The sequence below is a fragment of the Lutra lutra genome, chromosome 9 (assembly GCF_902655055.1).
Source record: "Lutra lutra chromosome 9, mLutLut1.2, whole genome shotgun sequence".
Taxonomy (NCBI): Eukaryota; Metazoa; Chordata; class Mammalia; order Carnivora; family Mustelidae; genus Lutra; species Lutra lutra.
The window spans coordinates 61,374,879-61,396,275 of NC_062286.1; positions in this window are offsets into that span (position 1 = coordinate 61,374,879).

Consider the following 21,397-nt stretch of genomic DNA (forward strand, 5'->3'; position numbering starts at 1 on the left):
TAAAACAAATGTAGAAAATGACCAATACACACCAAAAAAGAAAAAGATAAAAGTATTATTTTATATGTTTAAATGTAAAGTATTTATACTTCTTGTATTATTAATAAAAACACATATTAGGGGCGCCTGGGTGGCTCAGTGGGTTAAAGCCTCTGCCTTCAGTTCAGGTCATGATCACAGGGTCCTAGGATCGAGCCTCACATTGGGCTCCCTGCTCAGTGGGAAGCCTGCTTCTCCCTCTTCCACTCCCCCTGCTTGTGTTCCCTTTCTTGCTGTGCCTCTGTCAAATGAATAAATAAAAATCTTAAAAAAAAAAAAAAACTTAAAAAAAAAAGAAAAAAGAAAACCACTGATCTAGATGATCAGTTAAAACACTTTTACCCCAATTTTTTTTTTTTGGTTTAGTGATAGGATACTTGATAAAATTCAAATAGAATCTTGATTAGAATAATAATAATCATTATTATTATTAGGATATAATATTTCTATTTCCTGATTTGTATAATAGTTCTGTGCTTGTATAAGAGAAAAACCTTGTTTTTTAGGATATACACATTATTTAGGGATAAAGGGGCATCATCATATGTGTATCAAACTGTTCAGGAACAAAAAGTGTGTACATATAAATGAAGTAAAAATAATTTTAGTTTAAACATTTTAAGTATATTTTATTCATAAAAATATATTTATACTAAAAGTATTTTGTTTGGGGAATTTGGATAAAGGGAATTCTTGTACTATTCTTGCAATGTTAAAATATAAGTTGAGGGACGCCTGGGTGGCTCAGTTGGTTGGACGACTGCCTTCAGCTCAGGTCATGATCCTGGAGTCCCGGGATCGAGTCCCACATCGGGTTCCCAGCTCCATGGGGAGTCTGCTTCTCTCTCTGACCTTCTCCTCGCTCATGCTCTCTCTCACTGTCTCTCTCTCAAATAAATAAATAAAATCTTTAAAAAATAAAAATAAAATATAAGTTGAAAAAACATTTTTGCTTAACTCACATTTGATGGAGCTGGGAGAGGGTTTGGGAGGGACTGATTAATAAATAAGTTAAGAAAAATAAGAGAAGAGGGGCACCTGGGTGACTCAGTCATTAAGCACCTGCCTTCAGCTCAGATCATGATCCCAGGTCCTAGGATCAAGCCCCACGAAAGGCTCCCTGCTCAGCAGGGAGTCTGCTTCTCCCTCTCCCTCTGTTTTTCTCCCTGCTTGTGCTCTCTCTCTCTTTCTCTCAAATAAATAAATAAAACCTTGAAAAGAAAAAAAATAAGAGACGAAAGACAAACTTTTGGCCAAATCTGAAAGAGGGCCAGCATGGTGTCTTTCAATCTCTGGCAAACCACACACACAGTGTCTGCAATTGCAACAGATGGCCGGGGACATTCCTGCAGCTGCTGACATCTTCAGCTCTCTACCCACAAACCTCTGGAAGGTGAAGATGGAAAGCAGCAGCCTGGCAGGATTTACAGAGCATTCCAATACTCTTAGCTCCCTTCCCTAGTGACAAGTCTTAAAATGAAAGACACCAGACCAAGAGAAGAATTTTGAGAAATCTAAGACGTTTGTAAATGTAAGATGAAGGAAGTATGATTTCCTTGGCAAGTAGGGGGGAAAATAAACCTTAAATGGTCTAGTAAATGTGTAAAAATGTGGGATGAAGCTTAAAACTCCAAAGAGGCCATCAGCATATTATAAATTAAATTTCCTGAAAGATCATCTGGGATTAAACTGGTACCCAGCATAGGTAAACTTCAATAGAGGCAAAGAGCTTTGTCTGCTATAGGTTGAGAACATTAATCTAGTTTTCTCTAAAATCAAGACATAATATCTGAAAGCAAGGTTCAAAAATTCTATCAACCACTATTTACCAATCTTTCAGAAAATGATGGGCACCCAAGGAAAAGTGTACAAAGAAAACAAAACAGGCAATTTACTAAAAAGAAATGCAAAATACAAAAAAAAAAAGATAGTCTTTTTTAAATCTGCCTAATAATAAAAAGAAATACAAATGTATGCAATGATAAAATACCATTTTTATTAATCAGATTGGCAAATTGCTTTTTCCTAAGTAAACTCATTGCCTACATGGGGCTCAAACTCATGACCCCAAGATCAAGAGTTACATGCTCTACTGACTGAGCCAGCCAGGACCCCAAGCAAATTGCTTTTTAAAAAATTTTAATACCAAGTGTTAGTAAAGGTGGGACAAAGGAATATACATACTATACATATCAAGAAAGAACATAAATTGATGCTTTCTGAAATGTAATTTTTCCCAAATCATGTTTTTTTCCCTAAACAGAAAAAGAGGGAGATGCTCCTTAGGAAGCACAAGAGGGGCCACTTGGGAAGCTGAGGCCCCCAGTCCAGAAGAGCAAGTCAATAAAGACATGTATGGATGCAGGGTTTGGACAATTTGGGAAATTTTGAGAATTTAGGAATTGGGAGAATCAGGAAATACAGTGAACATTGGAATCCTAGGATCCTCTCTTATTTAGGAAAAAGGGAACTCCGGCTTTAACTTTTAAAATTGATATCAACAATGGAAGTACTCCTGGTCATTCTTAGTATACATCCTGAGTTCGATTGGCCAGCCAGATCTTCTCCTCTAAACCTAGGGTACTATTCACATACCTAACCAAGAGATCATCTATAAGAACATATCTGGGCTTTTTTTTTTTTTTTTTTTTTGAGGTTCATTTGAATACAATCAGATCTCAAGTAGTACTGATATATGGGAACTTCTAAAGGACAGAGAGAAACAACACAATTCATCTCAGGTCAAAAAAACTTCCCTGGTGGGGTGCCTGGGTGGCTCAGTGGGTTTAAGCCTCTGCCTTCGGCTCAGGTCATGATCCCAGAGTCCTGGGATTGAGCCCTGCATCAGGGTCTCTGCTCAGCAGGGAGCCTGCTTCCCTTCCTCTCTCTCTCTCTCTCTCTGCCTGCCTCTCTGCCTACTTGTGATCTCCGTCTGTCAAATAAATAAATAAAATCTTAAAAAAAAAAAAAAAAATCTTCCCTGAACCACTCATTCTCTGCCTGGGCCTCTTAGATACCCCAGCCCCACCAATTTCAGACCCTATCCAAAGGTCGTCCTTTCCTATAATACTCAGAGGTACGATGTTAAGGGGCAGGGCCTGTCCTCAGCATCCTCAAAATGTGGCCTAGCACAAACCTCTACTCAGAAAGAAAAATTTGAATTCCAAGTTTGATAAAAAAACATCTCCATTCATACTAAACTGTAATCAGAAACTTAAGCTATTTCTACATCTTGGAAGAGATAGTCTGGATTTCCCAAAGAAATGCTTGAAGAAATCAATTCCTCAAAACTGAAATTGCTACCCTCAATCTGGGAAATTTAATTTCATGCTTCCAAATGGATATGATGCTTTGTTTTGCAGGGCACACATAGCTCTAATTATACAGAAACTGTGCAAGAAGGAACCACATGGCAATCATCATGCAGTTGGAGAGTAATTATCCGTTCCCTTCTGTTGTCTAAACCACAGCCACAAATAAAATATTAAAATTGTAAATAATATAGTAATTAATCTGTTAACTCTTTGGGCAGTGTTCTTACAGATGTATAGACCTTGGGAGAGGGAAATGTTTAATCATAAAAATTTCAAGCCTCAATTTTCCCAAACAAAAGAACTTCAAACCAGAAGGAAAAAAATCCTAAGCTCTACAAAGCATCTAGCTTTAAAAAAAAAAAAAAAAAAAGAAAAGAAAAGAAAGCTGAACTGCCTGTTTTTTGCCTTAAGGAAACTGTAAATTATTAAGATTATCCAGCTTTGGGGACAGTGGAGCCAGAATGTTAGTCAACTCTGTTAATTTTGCTAATTCCTTCAAAATAAAAAGGATCCCAACCTGGAAAATGGGATCGGACAAAACTGATTTGACAGGGAGGTGCTTACTGTGTAAGCCTGCCTCAGGAGCTTTCTCTCCCAACTGCTTGTATATTCCACCCGGCTCCCCAGATACTTGTTATTCAACAAATATTTGTATGAAGAGCCTACTAAAATGTCAGGTAAGGAGATTTCTAGAGAATTTCTTTGATCCCTCCAATTGCCTGGTGCAGTGCTAAGCACAGAATCCAACACAGTCCCAAAATGGGTCATGACAGGAAATTCTAAGATCTCTGCCATAAGTTTCGCGCCAGCTGTCTCAGCCACTGATTATATTAAGCAGTCAGTCTTCACTCTCTCAGTGTCTACCCTGGCCAAGCACTGTCGATCGACTGAGCCAATCAAGTTGGCATTAGCCTTTTGGAATGTGAAGCTAGGAGAAGTTAGACTTTTCTGTCAAAGTCTGCCTCTGATTTTATGTCCTAGGCAGACAGCATACATTAACGGGGCACCAAACCTGGCAGACGGATGTGCATCATAGACATGCGCGCGAGTCGAGAGACTAAAAATCATAGTTCCGATGCTGTAAGAGTTTACAGTCAAGCTAGGGAGTAAGAATTTTGGTGCTGCTGTCTTATATTACAATAAAAATTTTAAAGAAAGAAGAATTTGGGTGCTGGAAAGAACTTTAGGGATAAAGAAATCAGTGAATAGGATTCTCAAGTCTCATACTCTTGGGGTGGTCAGTCACTATACATGCCCACCTCCGCCCCCTGCCAGTCACAGAGGGTCTGCTTAACCCAAAGGCTGCATAAATGTTCGCTGCCATTTTACATAGGTTATTCCATGTTATTATGTAAGCAGAACACATATTAACTTCAGAAGGGACGAAAAGGTATAGAGGAAAATGTTTCCCCACCACTCCTTGGTCCCCAGCCATTCAATTCCCCATCTTAGCAGCAACCCATAATACAAATTCCTTGCATGTAATAATAGTAGAGATGGTTTGTGCATCTATGAACATGTAGGTGTGGAGGAAGATATGGGGGTAGACACATACAAAATAGTATATTATGACTACTATTCTGCTCCTTGATTTTTCACTTAATTTGGAGATTATAATCTCGGATATCCCATGTCAGAATTTATAGGCCTCCTTTTTTTAAATTTAATTTTCCAATAAGAAATTAGTCACATGGTCCAAAATTAATTTAAAAATAAAAGTTTCTCTCTCACCCATGTCTCCAATCACCAAGAACTAACCTTTATTATTTCTTATATAACTTTATAGAATTTCTTTATGTTTATGCTTATAAACCAATGAACTTTTTACTTCCCATATTTTTACAAAAAAGGCAGAATACTATACATACCCTTCTGCACTTTCCTTTTGTCATTTACCAATATATCTTTGCAGAACTCTACATTTCAGGTTGTGGACAGCCCCTTCCTTCTTTTGTAACAACAGTTCAATAGTAGTCTATCGAACATTGTACCATAATTGATTTACTCTTACAAGTAATGCTGTCAGTTAAGTAAACTCGTACTTGTACAATTTCCTACACATGCGAGTATTTGTAGGCTAAATTCCCAGAAGACAAATTGATGGGTCAATGGATATTTGCATTTGTAATTTTGATTTTAATTTCCATTTCTTTTAAGAATGAGTGCATGTTTTCATTTGTGCAAGCGTGACTTGTGTTGCCTTTTCTGTGAGCTACATTTTTATATCCTTTGCCCAACACTAGGTCCTTGGCCTGATGATGGATTTATGGGACTTTTTACATATCAGAGAAATTAACCCCTCACACACCTTTCCCAGGTTGTTGTTGGTCACTGACTCTGTTTTTTACCTTTTTTTATGCAGCATATTTACTTTAAAGTAGGCTTCACACCCAACATGGGGTTTGAACTCATGACCCTGAGACCAAGAGCCACATATACCAACCATGCAGCATATTTTTATTTTCACATTATCACATGAATTAACTTTTTTAGAGATTCTGGGTTTATGTCTTCATTAGAAAGGCCTCCCTCCCGCCCCCCAGGAGCCTATACCAGAGTATCTCACAGACTTTGCTCCAGTACTTCCATGGTTTTATTTTTTATATTTAAATCTTCAATCCAACTGGAGCTACTCTGATATAAAAAAGTTAAGTTGGGGGACACATGACTGCTTCAATCAGGAGAGCAAGCAACTCTTGATCTTGGGTCATGAGTTCAAGCCTCATGTTGGGTGTAGAGTTTAATCTAAATCTAAAAACAAAAATGGATTCTAAAAAGTTAAATTGAGATCCATTTTACTTTTTTCTAGCTAGGTACCCAGTGGTCCTAAAATCACTATTGAACAATCCATGTTTTCTATAATTTACAAATGTTACTTTATAACACATTAAATTTCTCTATGTATTTGAGCCTGTTCCCCTACTTGCTGTTTTTATCCTTTCAACTATATGTCTGTACAGGCATTAGTGCCATAGATTGAATTACTGAAACCTAATAATATGGTTTAACATCTAATAAGACAGTCTTCCCTCAGTATTCTTCCTGTTCAGAAATTTCCTGGTTATTCTTACTTGTTTATTTTTCCACATGAACTTTAGAATCAGTTTGTCAAGTTCCCAGAAAAATAATCCTCTGGGTATTTTTATTGGGATTGTGGTAAATATTTTTAGATTAATTTAGTGAGAATTGATATCTTTATGATGTTGAGTCTTCATTCCAAGAACATGGCAGTCCTATCTGTAAAGACTTTTATTCATGAGAGACAGAGATAGAGAGGGGCAGGCAGAGGCAAAGGGAGAAGCAGGCTCCCCATGGAGCAGGGAGCCAGACGTAGGACTCAATTCCAGGTTCCTGGGATCACAACCTGAGCCAAAGGCAGACACACTTAATTAAGACAACCAGGTACCCTCCGTAAAGCCTTTTGATTCTCTCAGAAATGTTTTAAACATCTATTCAAATAGATCCTGTACTTTTTTTTTAAGTTTTTATTTATTTTTTTATTTTTTATTTTTTTTTATTTATTTAAGAGAGGGACAGAGATAGCGAGAGAGAGTATGGGGAGAAGAGGGAAAAACAGGCTCCCCTCTCGGCAGGGAGCTCAATGGGGAGCTCTATCCCCAGGACTCTGGGATCATGACCTGAGCCGAAGACCAACACTAAACCAACTGAGTCACCGACTCCCCGGTCCTATACATTTCTTATTCAGTTTATTCCTAAGAATTTTGTATCTCTTTGTTTTCCTTGGTACAATTATAAATAATGTCTTTCCCCTAGATAGTGAATATTTAAGACATCTGTACATCTGGGTCAATATTCTCTGATTTTATATGTCATATTATGTCTTTGAAGCAAGGTGACATCAATGCCAAAGCACTCTAGGATATCTCAAATTATGAAACATAAAGTAAATAAGTTTTCACTGATTTTTTTTTAAACCCCCCGCCATGTGTAGGACCTGGATTTAAAATTGAAGTTTAACAACAACAAAAACCCTCTCTAGCTAAAAAAAAAAAAAAAGAAAAGAAAAGTAAAATCAATGAAAACTTCCTTTTTAAAAAATAAGTTTTCACTACCATACCTCTAGGCATCCCTACAGACAGGGATCTTCTTCAAATGTAAGCTGGATAATCTGAGTTCAATGCTTAAAATCTTCAGTCACTTCTCATTGCACTGAGAATGAAATCAATATCTAAGCACACCTGGAAAGCCCCATGAAGATCTGGCCCCTTCCTACCTCCTCTTCAATCTTTTCTACCTTGCTCTTGCCTCAGATTTTTGCACATGCCTTCCAACTGCCTGGAACATTCATTCCCATTCTTCATTCTTCCATTCTTCATTCATGGCTCAGTTTATTTTTTTTAATTAATTTCTTTATTTTTTTTTTAAGATTTTATTTGTTTATTTGACAGACAGAGATCACAAGTAGGCAGAGAGGCAGGCAGAGACAGAGAGGAAGGGAAGCAGGGTCCCCGCTGAGCAGAGAGCCCGATGCGGGGCTCCATCCCAGGACCCTGGGATCATGACCTGAGCCGAAGGCAGAGGCTTTAACCCACTGAGCCACCCAGGTGCCCCATTAAATTAATTTCTTTATTTTAGAGAGAGAGCGCGTGAGCATGAGTGGGAGGGCAGAGGGAAAGGGGAGAGAGAGACTCTCAGACTCCATGCTGAGCACAGAGCCAGAGACAGGGCTTGTTCTCAGGACCCTGAGATCACGACTTGAGCCAATACCAAGCGTCAGATGTTCCTTATGGCTCAGTTTAAATGTCACCTACTCTGGAGGCTTTCTCTGACCCCATCTAAAGAGATTATCCTTTCTTAATGCTTTTTGGCAACCATTGGTTTTCTTCATCACAAGAATCACAATTCTTAATTACCTTAATTACCATCCTTACACATGTTAGTCTTTCAATTTATTCCTTGTATATCCCTAGACTGTGAGCCTTGCATGGGCAGGGTCTTTTGGGTCTTGCTCACCACTGTATTCTCAGCAACAAACACCTGGCCTCAAGTACATAATAGGAGTTCAAAAATAATTGTCAAAAAAGTAAATGCATAGATCCTCAAAAAGTTCATCCATTTCCATTCCTCTTTATTTTTACTCAAACTCTTCTTCCCCCACTTCTCCTTTGCTGCCAAAATCCTACTCATCTTCCAGGGTCCAGCTCAGAGGCCAGCTTCTCCAGGACCCTTTCCCTCATGACTTGTTTACTATACATTCCAGCCCCCACCTTCATGCCACCTTTTTTCCACTCAACTTCTTCTAGTCCCCATGACAACTATTTTAACCCTTCACTACTGTTACAACTCCCAACCCTATTGCCCCATGGAAAAGACCTCCCACCTCACTTAGAAAATAGAGACCTTAGGGCAAGGTCCGCCAAGTGTGGTGGTTTCTTTCAATGTAATCATTTTAAAGTCTCTTCTATCATAAAGACAAGCAAGCAAATATATAAGCAAATACTCTCCTTCATTTGTTACCCCCTTGTGTCAGCTATTTACTGCTGTGTAACAAGCTACCCCAAAATTCCATGACTAAACAACAATCGTTTATTTTGTGCACAGTGCTACAGTTTGGACAAAAATCAGCAGGTCATCTCTGCTCCATGTGGCATCAGTTAGTCTGGCTTAACTGGGGGACTGGAGGGTCCTCTTCAGGTTGGCATATTGATAATTCTGGCTGTCAGCTGGGGCTGTGAGTGGGGCCCTGATTCTTCTCCACATGGACCTCTCCTTACCATGCTTAGACCTCTGACAAACATTGTGGCTTCATTCAAGAGTGAGTGTGTGGGGGGTGCCTGGGTGGCTCAGTCAGTTAAGCATCTGCCTTCAGCTCAGGTCATGATCCCAGGGTCCTGGAATCAAGCACTACATCAGGCTCCCCTCTCAGTGGGGAGTCTGCTTCTCCTTCTGCTCCTCCCCCTGCTTGTGAGCACACTCTCTCTCTGTGAAATAAATAAATAAAATCTTAAAAAAAAAAAAAAAGGACACCTGGGAGGCTCAGTGGGTTAACCCTCTGCCTTCGGCTAAGGTCATGATCCCAGGGTTCTGGGATGGAGTCCCACTTCAGGCTCTCTGCTCAGTGGGAAGCATGCTTTTCTCTCTCTCTCTCTGTCTGCCTCTCCGCCTACGTGTGATCTCTCTCTCTGTGTCAAATAAGTAAATAAAATTAAAGAAAAAAAAAGAATGAGTGTGTGAGGGGCACCTGGGTGGTTCAGTCAGTTAAGGGTCCAGCTCTTGGTTTCAACTCAGTTCATGATCCCATGGGTGATGGGATCAAACCCCATGTCACCCTCCACACTCAGAGGGGAGCCTGCTTAAAGATTCTCTACCTCTGCCCCTCCTCCCACTCTCTCTCTCTCTCTCTCATAAATAAATTAATCTTAAAAAAAAAAGAGTGAGTGTGTGAGACAGAAAATAGAAGGTACCAGTTTCCTGAGGTCTGAATCCACATCACTTCCACCATGTTCTGATAGTTAAGATTCAGGGGATGGGGATCGAACTTTTGATGAGAGAATTGTCAAAAAATCTAGTTCATGTTTTAAAACCACAAAGCAGTTCTCTCCCCATCCATTTTGCAGCCAGTCTGAGGCAGAGCATTCATGAATGGCGTTACTTTTCATATAGGAAGAGGCCAGACAGCTAGCTAGATCTCACCCCACTAAGTGAGGCTACAACAAGGAGTCAGCAGTCTTCAACCTGGAGGAGGCATCCTGATCCTGGACGTCCAGCCTCCAGAACTGTGAGAAATAAATTTCTGTTGTTTATAAGCACCCAGTCCATACTATTTTGTTATAGGGGCCCAAAATAACTAAGACAGATGTCATGGATCTAGCCCAGGGTTACACAGCTGGTAAGTAGCAACAACAAGAATCAACTCAAGCAATCTGGCTTTGGAGTCTATATGCTTAACTACCCTACACTGCCTTTCAAAATACCTTGACCATTCAATAACTAAATAGTATCCCAATGAGTTAATGAACAACAATTTGGATAACCAGTTTCCTATCACTTTACACTATAAAAATTAGCTCTCAGAGATATTAAATAACTTGTACTTGTAGACTGATTGATGAAAGGCCCAAGTCATAATAATAACTAATGGCCCTTATTTATTAAGTGCCTACTATATGCCTGGCCCCTATTCTAGGCCCTTTGAATCTTACCCCTCTTTGATATTAGTGTTAGATATGAGGAAACAAAACCCCAAGGAATTAAGTAATGCTCAAGAGCACACAGATGGCAAGCATCAGATCCAGGATTAAATTCTAGAACCTGTGCCCTTTCTTCTCTGCTACAGCATCTCCCAGTTAATCACAGGCATCCTGTTCTTTCAGTACCACCTACATGAAAAGCCATCTCATACAATGCTGGTGAAAGTCTGAATAGATGCAGTCACCACAGAGGCAGTTTGGCAATATTTGTCAAAATGACATATGTTCATTCGCAGCAGTGTAAATATTCTTAACGCTATGGAGGTGTACACTTAAAAATGGCTAAGACAGTAAATTTTAAATTTATATTTTGCCACAATAAAAAAACAGTTAAAAAATGACACATGCACATACCATTTAACCCAACAATGTAGCTAGAAATTTATCCTACTGGTATTCATGTATGTAGAAAAGGATGTGTCTTCAAGAATATTCATAAATAATATATATTAACAAAAGATTAGACACAAGTGTCCATCAGAGAGAGACTAGTAAAATAAACTATAGCCCACTATACAATGGAATACCATGCAGCCTCTAGAAGGAAAGAGGAAGATGTTTATACTGATAGGGAAAGATTGCCATGATGTATTGCAAAGTGAAATTGTCTAGCAGCTGTGCAAAAAAAACAGGTGGTGGGAGGTTAGAGGATAAAAGAGAGAAGAAAATATATGTATATTTACTTGTATATGTATAGACCATAAACTATTGACTGATAGTTTTTAAAAACACAAGAAATTTTTTAAATATTTTAATAATCTCTATACCCATGAACACTTGACCCCAAGATCAAGAGTCATATGCTCTTCCAACTGAACCCCCCAGGTGCCTCTGAAAACACAAGAAACTTATCATTGTTGTCTTCTGAGATAGGGAACTGGTGGCTGGGGACAGGGGATGAAGACTGTAATACCTCCTGAAGTTTGAAGTTTTGTGAACTCAGGAAACTAAATAAAATTAAAACTTCTTTTTTTTAATCTACTCAGAGAATTAATAACTGGTGGAGGGGGACGCCTGGATGGCTCAGTAGGTTAAGCCTCTGCTTTCGGCTCAGGTCATGGTCCCAGGGTCCTGGGATCAAGCCCTGCATTGGGCTCTCTGCTCGGCAGGGAGCTTGCTTCCCCCTCTCTCTGCCTGCCTCTCTGCCTACTTGTGATCTCTATCTGTCAAGTAGATAATAATAATAATAATAATAATAATAATAATAATAACTGGTGGAGGTCACGAGAAATCTGGCACTAGATGGACCCCAATACAGCATCTAAGGCATTTGCTAAGTCCATGACAAGACTCTGTGTGTCTTACTTATTCACTGTTGTATGCCCAAAGATAGAGTTCTAGAATCCTGAATGGTACACAGTAAAGCACTTTAGAGAATGCTTGTTAAGTGAATGAATGAATGAGTGAACAGATAGCTGGTGTTAACTAGTTGTTTTTATATTTCAGCACGATGTAGGCTTTACAACCTTACAAGTTCAGACACTTTTAGAGTCAATAAAATCTTTTTTCATGTTTAACACACCCCCATTTCATCTTCTTGCATCCTTGGTAGATATGACCAACAACCGTTGGTTAGGAATCTCATTTTAAGTTTCTAAATGCTTGAAGTCATTTTGATCCCTTTAACCCCTTAGCCTTCCCTTTTACCATTGCAACGGCCCCAACTTCTAACCTACTCTCAAATACCTGTTCAATTACTCTGGCTTTTCTGACCTCTCCACATCTTCCTTTGCATATCTTCAATTGGTTCACGATATTTTAGTAAGGATCAGACCTACAAATACTGTGGAAGGATTGTTGACCAGGTTTTCACATTCCCTTCCATTAACACTTTCCTATGTTAGCTTTTGAAAGAAAATCATTTTTCTTTCCAGAGGCAGCATGGAGTTGAGAAAAGAGAGCCAAGTTTCACATTAGGAGACCTAACTTCTGACTCTCGACCTTCACCATTTACTGGCTGAGTAGTCTTTCAATCGTTTATTCAACATTTATTTGTTGAGGGCCCCTGGGTGGTTCAGTTGTTTAAGTGTCTGCCTTTGGCTCAGGGTCCTGGGATCAAGTCCCACATTGGGCTCCCTGCTCAGCAGGGAGTCTGCTTCTCCCTCTACCCTTCCCTCCTGCTCATGATCTCTCTCTCTCTCTCTCTCGTACATAAACAAAATCTATTTTTAAAAAACCATATATTTGTTGAGTCTACTCTGTGCCAGGTACTCTTCTGGGCACTTAGGTTAGAGCAGTGAACAAACCAAAGTCCCTACTCTCATGGAATTTACCTTCCAGTGGAGAGACACCACCAATAAACAAAGTGAATAAGTGAAATATGTCATCACCATAGATGGTGCTAAGTGCTATAAAGGAAAATAAAGGAGGATAGGGAGTGTGGAGGGGCAGGGGGTACAATTTTAAGTAGAGTCATTAACAGCTTTCTTGAAAAGGCCAAGCTGAGAAAGTGATAATTGAGTCAAGACTCTCTGAATGTGAGAGAGTAAGTTATGTGGATTTCTGGGGATAAAGAGAGCAGTGCATGCAAAGGCTCTGGGGTTGCAAGTGGACTTGATAAGGAAGAGCAAGGAGCTAGTATAGCTGACAGGAAGTGAGCAGGAGAACAGAGGAGTTCGGAAAAAGAGGAGACTATGAGGGGCTAGACAACAACCTGTGACCAAGCAAATTAATTCCTGGCATCTGTAACAATTTCTTATTCTCTGAGGTTCAAATAAAGTAATATACATGAGAAGTGCCTGCCACAGCGTTTGACTGGAGCAGGTGGAAGTAAGCTTAATTGTCTGCAAGTCTTTGTGGCTGTTTTTCAAGTTGGTGGATCATTTTTTTCCTAATGATTTATCCCTGTGATTAGAGAGATGTCTGTGTTCTGAAACATCTTCATGAAACAAAAAACCATGTGACTGATGTCAATTAAGGTGTTGGCCCATATCCCAGAGTTGATGTTCTTTATATCTAAGAGATCTGCAGCTTACAAACCCACTCACCTGTGGAAGAGAGAAGGCTGCCAGGATACGCCCCTTTAACAGAAGTCAAAGGTGAAGAAGTAGAAGAGGAACAGTGGCCTGAGGTCACTAGGGAATGACACAGAACAATGTAGTTGATTCAGAACATTTAGTCAGTGGATCTGACAGATTAATTCTCTACAATGTGGGCTGAACACTTTGTCTAAGACCAGAGTTTCCAAACTACAGTACTGCCTAACCAAAATGGGTTTTCTCTACTAGTCTTTCTATTTATCTACTGAGAGCTCAAGATTTTAAAGAAAAAGGATAGTGGCAACCTGGCCCTTCAGCAGCCAATCAAGAGACATTTGTTTGAGAACAAAGTAAAAAAGAAACCTATGGAAGAACCTGACTCCAATTCCAGATTCTAGAGGGCAGAACTGCTTTCAATTGCTCCTCTAGAAGTCCTTGCTTTCTGGCCTGTAGGCTAGCCCTGCTGTTCTGTCAACAGATAGAAACCTAGGTGGATTGAATTAATTTTGTTATCATCAATCCATCAATCTCGGGTCTGTTAAATATTAATGCGTCAGGCCAAGATGACTTCAGGTTCTTCAAGAGGTATCCAGGTAACAAGGTTCAACTACATCAGCAACTAGAACTACCTAAACACACACACACAGATATATTGACAGAGCATGAGCTAAAATTAGTTATTTTAGGGCAGTAAGATGATTTTATCCTACTTTTCAAAATATTGCTTTTGAAATAAAAAAAATGCATACAGGGTTTCAATAAATGTGGATTAGTAAGAAGCCTGAGTAATTAATTTGTCTTAAGATTCCCAACAACCTATTCTACAAAGGAGATTGATTTTTTTTTTTAAGTTCATGCATTGATATATTATACAACCATTAAAATATATTGTAGAAGACCATGACCGACCCAGAGAATGTTCAGGGTATACTGTGAAGTGGAAGAACAAGTGCCATACAATGCCATTAAATAAATATTTTTATGTGTAAGAACAGTGTATATGTGACAATGACATATATATTGTTTACCTTTAGATGATGAAATTGCAGGTGGTTTTAATTGTGCTGATCTCTATTTTCACCGTTTTCTGTAATGGACATGTATCACTTCTGTAAACAGAAAAATTATTTCAATTTTGTGTTAATTCAAATCTAGCTGCCTAATATTTCTAAAAATCAAATGGATTTCCAACTAGAAACACAAAGCAATTCAGCTACCCACTTTCTCTCCTTCCAGCAATGGCTTGAGAAGAGCACCCAGCCATGAAGATTTGTGCCACTGTAATTTCATAATGGCAGTGAGCACCTACTCTGAATTAGGTGTCTCTGTCAGCCCTCTCCTGCATCTCCTCACCTAATCTGCACAACAACCCCATGGAGAAGGTCTCATTAGAAAGAGATGGGGAAATTGAAGAGCAGGGAAGATTAAATAAATCACCCAACACCACAAAGTCAGAAAGAGGCACAGACCCGGTCCGTGTGTTCCAGAGCCTGAGCTCTTACCATTCCTGGACCCCTCACCCCAGTCTCTGCATCCTGGCAGCCTGGTCACCTCACCTATCACTTTCAACAAGCTGTGGCAAGCTGCAGCTCTCTCCTCAAAACCTCTGCTTCCCACCTGCCTTCTCATTCTTAGCAGCTGAACTAATTTCATGAAAAGGAGAATCCATTTAGTTTCGTGGATCCTTCCCTAACTTAACTATTCTTTTCAAAGGGAGCAACCCTATATGATTGTAGTATCTGGGACATACCTACACTGAACAAACCATTCATTATTTATATCTGAAATTCAAATGTAACTGAGTGTCCTATGTTTTGGGCAACCCTACTGAAAGATTTGCAGCTATCTTTTATCCTAAAGAAACACACCAAAACGATCTTAATTCCTCATTCACCTCCAAAACCCAATCACTGAGCCAAAAGATGCCTGTCATGGTTACCATACATATGTCTCCTCCCAAGTAACTATGACAACAAAAACCCATCTCCTGTTGCCCCTGACAGTCTATTTGAACGTGTCAGAATCTTACCTCAACAGCTGATTGGAGACTGACCTAAGGAGTCACTAAAACGTCCAACTCTGAACACATCCCCTCTTCTGGCCAAATTCCAGTTGTCCCCCCAAATCCCCAGATTGTGGCAGTTTCAATACACTAGGAGACCCCTGGTCATGGGAGATCCAAGACTCATCGCTCTTGGTTACTATGTCAAATGCAGCCTCTGCCTGACTCAGCACCTTTCCTTCGTAACCCTGATGCTCATAGCCCCAGGAAAAATGAACTTTGTCCTGGGCTTGCTGCCACTGTCAGTGAGGTGAGGGAATGTACAACTCAGGAAAGAACTAGCACATGGTAGATATTCCTGGAAAAATAGGGTTCATCCCACATCTTAGGGAAAACAGTATTCTACTTGGCTTCCACGTCTCTTTCCTGTTCTATACATTTCTTGAGAACAGGAGCTATAACTTTTTTTTTAGATTTATTTATTTACTTGAGAGAGAGCATGCATGTGTGGGAGTGTGCACAAGTGGGGGGAAGGGTAGCGGGAGAGGGAAAGACTCCCAAGTAGACTTCCTGCTGAGCCCAGAGGCTGACCTGGGGCTTGATCTCACAACCCTGAGATCATGACCTGAGACAAACCAAGAGTCCATTGCCTAACCCACTGGGCTACTTAGGCACCCCACAAGCTATAACGTTTATGTTTCTCTGCTGAGAATGAGCCTGGATAGTTTTAACATGAATAAATATATGAACCAACTATAAAACAGACTACAACAGGGAATATCTTAGCAAACTGTGACACCTCAGCTACGTGAGATACTACATATCTCCTTAAAATAAGAAATATATATACTATGTTAATGCATAGAAATGTGAGGGTGAAACCAACTAAATTCAGAAAATAGAACATTAAATCATTTGTATCATGATTATAACTATGCTAAAAATCTATGTACAGACCACAGTCAAGACTGGCAGAACTTGGAGTTGTAAATAGTTTAGAAACTAGTACTCTGTAGGGGATTTTTCTTTATATTTGCTCAATTTCAAAATAAATATTTTCTTACAGTTGAAAATCAAGAGGGACCTCAGCCCCTGAAGCACTGGAATAAATAAATCCATAGGTGTCAGAATTTGAGCTTCTATTAAAGTTGGCTCAAGTTAAAATTCTCCTTTGCTTTCATGCTGTCCATACATCAATGTAATAGAAATAGTATCTATTCAACACAAATTAAATGGTGTATCTAGCAGTGACTCCATTGGTTTGACCAGTAAAAACCCAAAAAACGTATTTTCCTTCTACCAGATAATCCCTCATTTTATATTTGAATTTAGACTGTACTTAAGCAGTTAACTTAGTTCAATAACTATAGGCCCATAGATCCATGTGACTCATTCTCAAGACTATGTTTTCATCACAATCCTTCCCCAAAGCCTTCGCTCCTGATTGCGCAATCCAAATTGCTCAACCCAGCAGACTCCTGCAGCAGCTGATTCCAACCTGCCCTTACAATCTTATCTTTCACAAAGCTTTTCTGCTCTAACTAAATTTGCCTCTAGTATTTTACTCATAGAAATGCCTAAATCAAGCCCTACTTTCTTTGTAAGCTCCTCCACCCTTCTTTTTTTTTTTTTTTTAAGATTTTATTTATTTGACAGAGAGAGAGATCACAAGTAGGCAGAGAGGCAGGCAGGGGCGGGGGGCGAGGGGGGGAAGCAGGCTTCCTGCAGAGCAGAGAGCCCGATGTGGGGCTCGATCCCAGGACCCTGAGATCATGACCTGAGCCGAAGCAGAGGCTTAACCCACTGAGGCACCCAGGAGCCCCCCTCTGCCCTTCTTTTGGATCAGAAGAGACTTTTAGATCTCTCCTCCAAATTTTTCTGAATAACATTTACTTCTGATACCTTCCTTCAGCTCTTACCATTCTTCTGGTTTATATTGTAAATATCCTTTTTGTGTGTTCATTTGGTCTTCCGAAATAGACAATGTCATCACTGAAGACAGAATGAGCCAGCAAAATGATCTTCACCAAAAAAAAAAAAAAAAAAAAAAAAGATTTCACAAAGTGGATCAGTGGTCCGCTGGAAAGGTAGAAAAATTCAATTATGTACATACCCATAACCCAAGTGACACCTTACACTTTCTGGAAATAATGCTATGCTCAATGTCTGTAAGACTGAATCATGCTAACCAAAAGCTCCCAAAAAACTTTTCATAAGCCAGCTTCCTATTTTGCAGTGGGAGTTGTCTGTTGGGTAGGCTTCTTTCCTTCGATGAAAACCAAATTATAGGTGAGAAAGTTCCTGGTAAGCAGAGACAAAGAAAGTAAAAAGGAATTGGCCCTATAACCATGTATTAGTTTTCTATTGCTGCTGCAATAAATTACCACAAACTTAGTGCCTAACAGAAACACAAAGTAACTATCTTATATTTCTGTAGGTTAGAAGTCTGATACAGGTTTCATTGGACTAAAATAAAAATGTTAGCAGGGTTCTTTCTATCCCCTTTTTAAAATTAAGGATTTATTTATTTATTTTAGAGAGAAAGACAGTGCAGGTTGGGGGGAGGGGCAGAGAGCGAGAGGGAGATAAGCGGACTCCCCCTCAGCAAGGATCCTGACCCAGGACTTGATCCCAGGACCCTGAAATCATTGCCTGGACCAAAACCAAGAGTTGGATGCTTAACTGACTGAGTCACCCAGGTGCCTGGGTTCTATCTCTTTTTGCAGATGATAGGGGAGAATCTGCTTCTTTGACTTTCCCAGCTTCTAGAGATCTCTATGTTTCCTTGGCTAATGCCCCCCTTCCTCCATCTTCAAGACCTGCAATGTCAAGTTGCTGATTTCTTCACACCTCCCCCTCCCACTTTTAAAACTTTGTGATTAAATTGGACTCACACAGACAATCCAGGGTAATCCCCTATCTCAAGTTTCTTTTTTTTAAAGATTTCATTTATTTATTTGAGAGAGAGACAGAGCATGAGCAGGAAGCAGAGGCAAAGGAATGGGGAGAGAAGCAGACTCCCCACTGAGCAGGGAGCCCAACTCGGGGCTCGATCTCAGGATCCTGAGATCATGACCCAAGCCAAAGGCAGACGCTTAACCGACTGAGCCACCCAGGTACCCCGTCCCCATCTCAAGGTTTTTAATCGCATCTATAAAGTGTCTTTGCCCTGTAAATGAACAAATCTACATATTCTGGAGATTAGGACATGGACATCTTTGGGAGGCCATTATTCTGCCTACCATAGTCAAATTTACAAAAGATATTCATGTGATATTTATGTATTAGGTATGAATTTTAGCACATGTAAAATAAGGAAATATTACCTTTATTCCCAAATGTTGGCTCCTTTAGACTAAGGTGATGAGAAATCAATTAGTAATCATTGTTGATTGCACTTGAAAGGTCAAAAAGTCTTGGGGCGCCTGGGTGGCTCAGTGGGTTAAAGCCTCTGCTTTCGACTCAGTCATGATCCCAGGATCCTAGGATCGAGCCCCGCATCCCAGGACCCTGGGATCTCTGCTCAGCAGGGAGCCTGCTTTCCTTCCTCTCTCTCTGCCTGCCTCTCTGCCTCCTTGTGATCTCTGTCTGTCAAATAAATTTAAAAAAAAAAAAAAAGGCCAAAAAGTCTTGATCTCAAGTCATGTGGTCACCTAAAGTACAATAGCACTCTCTTCTGTGGGATATGGGCATTTTTGCCTAAGTAGGACATCTTGGGGTCCCATCATCCTTGATGCCCCAATCCACTCTGAGGTATGCCCTTCCCTGGGCCTCCAAGGTAGTAACAAATTTCATGGTATTCCAGAACCCTTCCTATGTCTACCCCAGGCAGGTATCCCTTTCTTCCCTCCTCTTCCCTGGGGTTACACTTTTACAAAAGACCTAAAGAGCACTTGGCTTTAAACTGCTTTTGGTTTTCCCTCCTGCAAAAACTTCCAGGAAAAAATTTACAAAAGACCTAGAAACAAAGGACCTGGGGTGCCTGGGTGGCTCAGTGGTTTAAAGCCTCTGCCTTCAGCTCAGGTCATGATCCCAGGGTCCTGGGATCCAGCCCCGAGTTGGGCTCCCTGCTCTGCAGGGAGCCTGCTTCCTCTTCTCTCTCTCTGCCTACCTGCAATCTCTCTCTGTCAAATAAATAAATAAAATCTTTAAAAAAAAAAAAGAAGAAGCAAAAGACCTGTGTAGAGTGGGGTGGGGTGAGGATGTGTGGGGGCCGAGAAATAATATAGTGAGCAAAACACATCACTACAATTAATAAATTAACATCCCCCAAAATAATCCTGTTTCTTTTTTTTTTAATAATCCTGTTTCTTAAATATAGCCTACTATTTCGTCTTCTACCAGAACCTGTTTCATTTTAGATAATTTCTTTCATTTCATCTTTTTTTTTTTTAAGATTTTATTTATTATTTATTTGTCAGAGAGAGAGAGAGCACAGGCAGACAGAGTGTCAGAGGGAGAAGCAGGATCCCCGCAGAGCAAGGAGCCCGATGCGGGACTCGATCCCAAGACGCCGGGATCATGACCTGAGCCGAAGGCAGTCACTTAACCAACTGAGCCACCCAGGCGTCCCCATTTCATCTTCTTTATAAATAATTCTGCAGAGGCATTGGTAAATTCTGACTCTTTCGGGGTCAAGGTATAATTGATATATTTTAGTTTCAGGTGTACAACATAATGATTCAATATTTGTATACACTGAAATAATCACCACAATGAATCTAGTTACCAACCACCACCATAAAAAATTACAAAAAAAATTTTTTTTTCTTGTGATGAGAACTTTTATGATTTACTTTCTTGGCAACTGTCGAAATGCACTAGAGTATTAACTTATAGTCACCATGCTATACATTACATCCCATGACATATTTATTTTATAGTCATGGTCTGCTTTTTTTTTAGGATGTGTATAAGTTATGAATTTCATATGTCATTTTCCTGTGAACATTTCTAATAATGTGCTTTATTTTATATTAGTTAGTTTAACCTGGTTGCTCCCTTAAGGGATTTGGGGACACTCTGTACTCTATTAGTGAGATATCTATAAAGCAAAGTTAGAATAGTTTGTTGTATCTGAAGATAACTGGTCCTTGTTTGTGCATGTGTGTGTGTGTGTGTGTGTTTTGCATATTTATTTTATTTTTAGAGTTTTGCAAGTTGTGGTAGCATATGCATAACATAAAAGTTACAACTTTAACAGCTTAGGGTATGCAGTTCAGTAGCATTAAGTTTTATATTGTGCAACTATCATCACTATCTAGTTCCAGAACTTTCTCATCAACCCTGTACACATTAGTCACTTCCCCACCAATCCTTTATAGAGTTTTTATATTAAATTTTTTCACTTGATATAATACACTCACAAACAATATTAAATGCATAAGCAGTATAAAACGTACAGATAAAAAGCTCTTTCCCACCCTAACTTATCTGTTTCTCTGGAGTACATTTCTAGGGTTTCTTTCTATATATATAAGCACATTTTCTCTCATTTTTACAGAGAACATACCATTCTATAAGCAGTTCTGTACCTTGCTTTTTCCTTTTTTTTTTTTTAAGATTTTATTTACTTATTTGAGAGAGAGAGCATGAGAGTAGAGTGAGGGGCAGAGAGAGAAGCAGACTCCCCACTGAGCAGGAAGCCCAAAGCAGGCCTCAATCCTGGGACTCCAGGATCATGACCTGAGCCAAAGACAGACATGCTTATCCAACTGGGCCATCCAGGTGCCCCCCTTTTCTTTTTTACTTAAAAAATACATCCTTATAAAATTGTTGTAGCAGCTAATATGTAGGTTATCATAAGTCCTGTTTTGCTCAAAATAGTCTCTGTTATGCCTGTTTTCCAGGTGT